The sequence below is a fragment of the Euphorbia lathyris genome, chromosome 2 (assembly GCF_963576675.1).
Source record: "Euphorbia lathyris chromosome 2, ddEupLath1.1, whole genome shotgun sequence".
In the NCBI taxonomy this organism is placed as follows: Eukaryota; Viridiplantae; Streptophyta; class Magnoliopsida; order Malpighiales; family Euphorbiaceae; genus Euphorbia; species Euphorbia lathyris.
Genome location: NC_088911.1, coordinates 106,777,169 through 106,780,836, shown reverse-complemented (window position 1 = coordinate 106,780,836; position 3,668 = coordinate 106,777,169). Strand labels below are relative to the sequence as shown.

The following is a 3,668-nucleotide window of genomic DNA, read 5'->3' as shown; positions in this document are numbered from 1 at the left end:
ATAAGTATTTATTTATTTATGAACAAAATATTTGCGGTAATATAGTTACAAAAAAAATGTATGAAACTATTTCAATTTATCGATAAATTTGTTTGGAAGGTCCATTGTGATAGTTAAATAACAATCAAATCAATTTTTTCAAAATTTCGATAGCGCGGGAATAAAATTGACCTTACTTGAAAACATTTCGATTAAATTTACACTATTTCATATCTATCTATATATATATATATATACATCTACTAAATCTGTAGAAGATATTACTGATGTGTCTTATTTTAAAAGGTTGTTTGCTGACATGTCATTTTCTAAAGCATCGTTTTTCTGAAGCATCGTCTTCTCTCATTTCTAATTATTTTAACATGGTTCCCTGACAGTTGCTACATGTTTTTAACAACTGCTGCCTGTTTTTCTCTACGGTTTCTTTCTTCTTCCTCATTTGCACGTCAGTGATTCTCATTTCCTATTTTCTGTTTCCTTCACCTCTATCTATATCTTAGATGTTCTTCCTCTGTTTCCCAGAGCGTTTGTGGTCCGCTTCTCTGCAGTGTGTTCTCCTATCAATTCCACAGTGTTGCCTGCCTCTCTCGGTTTTGTAATTTTTCACCCATTTTTGTCTCTCTCGATTTCAGTGGAGATGATTTGGCCAAATTAGTATCTGGGTACCAAGTTTTTCATCAAAAGAAGGGGAAATAACGACTCTATGTGTAAGAGATATCTTTCGGTTCCTACAGTTGTTATGATTTCTAGGTATTATTCTCTCTGATCTTTTTTTTACTCTGCTAATTTATTCTCCATTCCTCTTTTTGCTCTATCTTTTTCCGTTTCCCTAATCTATTGCAATCTGTTTCCATAGGAATTGTGGGTTCAGTGGAATTGTTGGAGATGATTTGGCCAAATTAGTATCTGGGTACCAGGTTTTTCATCAAAAGAGGGGAAATAACGACTCTACGTGTAAGAGATATCTTTCGGTTCCTACAGTTTATGATTTCTAGGTATTATTCTCTCTTATCCTTCATTTTTTTCCAGAATTTTCATAAGAACTATGAGTAGAGGTTCTGCATATAAAGGATTCCAATCATATGGACCCGGCTATCAGTATTTCACTGAGAGACCATAATAGAAAAGTGTCTAGAGTCGAATTTCACATTTGCAGATTAAAGATCCAAAAGCATGTTGGTTCATAACCAATGCAGTTGCTAAGGTTGGTCCTCCCATTGTCATTCTTTCTTTTCCACAGGGTATGTTTGAAGGGATTCTTTTCCAATGGTTTGTTTTGTGAAAACTGGTTTTTTAGACTTGAACACCGATTCTTATCTTCATCTTTTCTTTCCCTATATTTTGCTGCACTGTTATTTGCTAATTTATGTTTTAGTGGCTTAGGAAACTGATTTGCATAATGGAAACTCTGCAATATTGTATATTACCTTCTGATCAACAGGTTATTTTGTAGATTAATAAACAAAGCAAAAGGTTTTGTCTGGATTTCATCGTTGGTCACTTTTCTTCTTCACTTCTTTGTCAATCTAAGTTAGCTTTACTAAAAGGTTAATTTTTTCCCATTACTTTTTTTCCCTCAGTTCTTCATCTCTGATGTGTTTGTTTTGGGTTGGATCTTCCGGTTTTCCAGCTTAGTGGAACTTTCGTGGGTTTGCACTGTCTCTGCAGCTATGAGTTCAATCTATCATGGTTTCAAAGGTATACATTTGCATCTTTGTGTGTTCAATTTTATATAATTTTTCCTTTACAATATTTATGAGAAATTTGAGTTCGTATTTGTTTTATATGCATTGAATTATTCTGAAAATTGTTTTGTGAATCCAAGAACACACATAAAATGGGGCTCATTAAGATTGGGAATTTCAGGTTTTGGTTGAGAGGGAAGACTGAAATCAAGAGCTAGCTTCTATTCTTAATCGACCATCTCCTCTCAATGATCTCACTGGTCTTATGGTTTGTTTTATCTTTAACTCTACTTTCTCTTTGTATAAAAGTGTTATTATGTTTATAATTGATTCCTTTTGCAGATAATTTGGGATGATGAAATTTGAGTTCATAATTTGAGTTCAGATTGGAAGAAATTACTATCAATTTCGTCCCAGTTTCAAGCTTGGGATATTAGCTTTGGTGGAAGCTTTTGCTGGTTAAATTCCTAGCCTAATGAAAATCAGGCTTCCAAATTTACTCAATGGATACTTTATCTTTTCTCCTATTGCATCTTTGTTTTTTATATATATTTGCTCATTTCTGCTGTTGAATAATTAGTTGCAAATTAATAAGCTGTGTTTTTTGTAATTGCTTATATTTGTTCGCATTGGTCATTATATCATTCTTTTGTATGATAGAATCAAATCAGTGTATATCAATAGATGTTTGTTTGTTGAAAGGTTGAGCATTATCCTTTCCATTATGCTCTTTTAGAGTTTTTGTTTACAAGGCTATTTTGTAGAGCATATAAAATTTTAGATGCAGGTAACAGTTTCATGAAGTTTTCAGATGCAGAATTCTCAATTCGATGAAGTAAGCACGCTGTGAAATATATCATGGGTTTTCGATTCATAGTAGTTGAATCTGAGAACGCTTGGGTTATTAGGTATGAAATTACTTTCAATTTCTTCTTGGTTAGAAGTTTTGAATATATAGATCACTGCTTGACTCATGGGTTTTGTACTAGAGTTCTTGGTTGATTTATTGAACTTTTGAACTTTTGAGTTCTTGGACACCCGTAGAGGAGAGGCAGATAGTCAAGGAGTTGATGGATGAGGCTGAGCTTCAATTTTTATCTCAAAGTTTTTTTTGTTGATCTTAAAGATGTCATTTCCAGTCATGGTCATTTTGATGTGTATAATTTTTTTATTTTAGGATGCTTGATTTGAAGCTCTTTCTCCCCTTTCTCATTTTCTTTCTCTTCCCTTTTCCCCCTAATGACCAATATTGTAATTTAGTTATTGTCCCAGGTTAGAGAATATGCTCAACACAATGATGCTATTTTCTTAGTTGTAATACCTGCATGCTATTCATCTATCAAAAAAAAAAAAACCTGCTATTTAGGTCGCAGAAATTTCATCATCTAGAGCCCTGAGAATTGCAAAGTAGTTCAATGCACAAAGTGGGTTCATATTTATGCATGCATCTTCTGCATACTTTTGAAGAATTATAATTTCTCTTCAAATTTCTTTGGTTTTACATTTATTTTATTCTGTATATGTTTTCAGTTGAAAATCTTCTTATCTTTCATAGTTTTTTAGTGTATTAAGTTTTTGATCTTTTATTTTAAATTAACATTTTAAAGCTCTGATCTTTTATTTTTTTATCACATTAAACCTCCGATAATCAAAAAATTCGGCTTTGAACATAAAACTCAGTTTAACGTTAAATTTGATGATTATTGATTAAATTCATAAATGTATAAAAGTTTAAAAAGGAAAAATGAACTATATAATTCAAGACGTATTAAAATAAAATGTTAAAATTATTTTATAGATTTTATCAATTAAAAATATGCAATCTGTGCAATAAATTAAATGGATTTAAATTATTTTATTTATTATTTATTTCAACTATATTTATACATGAATAAATAAATATATGTAAGTGAAGAAAATTATTGAGCATCCCGTGCATTGCACGGGTACTCATGCTAGTATTAAAACTAAATTTGTACTTCA

The 3,668-nt window shown here is 31.4% G+C and overlaps 1 long non-coding RNA gene across 2 annotated transcripts; it reads left to right on the top strand.

Moving 5' to 3' along the window:
- Window positions 1-331: 331 nt before the first annotated feature.
- LOC136219337 (uncharacterized) lies at window positions 332-3,059 on the top strand. 2 transcript variants are annotated; one of them, XR_010684133.1, is made up of 5 exons: window positions 332-445; window positions 523-750; window positions 857-1,698; window positions 1,867-1,953; window positions 2,028-2,295. It is a non-coding gene; the product is annotated as an uncharacterized lncRNA (long non-coding RNA). The 2 variants fall into 2 exon arrangements; XR_010684132.1 differs by adding an exon at window positions 2,675-3,059 and having other exon boundaries at window positions 338-750; window positions 2,028-2,593.
- Window positions 3,060-3,668: the final 609 nt, after the last annotated feature.